The sequence below is a fragment of the Austrofundulus limnaeus genome, unplaced genomic scaffold, assembly GCF_001266775.1.
Source record: "Austrofundulus limnaeus strain Quisiro unplaced genomic scaffold, Austrofundulus_limnaeus-1.0 Scaffold180, whole genome shotgun sequence".
Classification (NCBI taxonomy): domain Eukaryota; kingdom Metazoa; phylum Chordata; class Actinopteri; order Cyprinodontiformes; family Rivulidae; genus Austrofundulus; species Austrofundulus limnaeus.
Genome location: NW_013952582.1, coordinates 516,101 through 516,313, shown reverse-complemented (window position 1 = coordinate 516,313; position 213 = coordinate 516,101).

The window sequence follows — 213 nt, the reverse complement described above, 5'->3', positions numbered from 1 at the left end:
GATGCYATCATGTCAATATGGACCAGACTCTCTGAGGAATGTTTCCAGTACCCTGTTGAATCTATGTCACGAAGGATTAAGGCAGTTCTGAAGGTAAAATGGGGTCCAGATCAGTACTAGAAAGGTGTACCTAATAAAGTGGCCGGTGAGAGTGTGTGTGTGCGTATATATATATATATATATACACACCGGCCACTTTATTAGGTACACCTT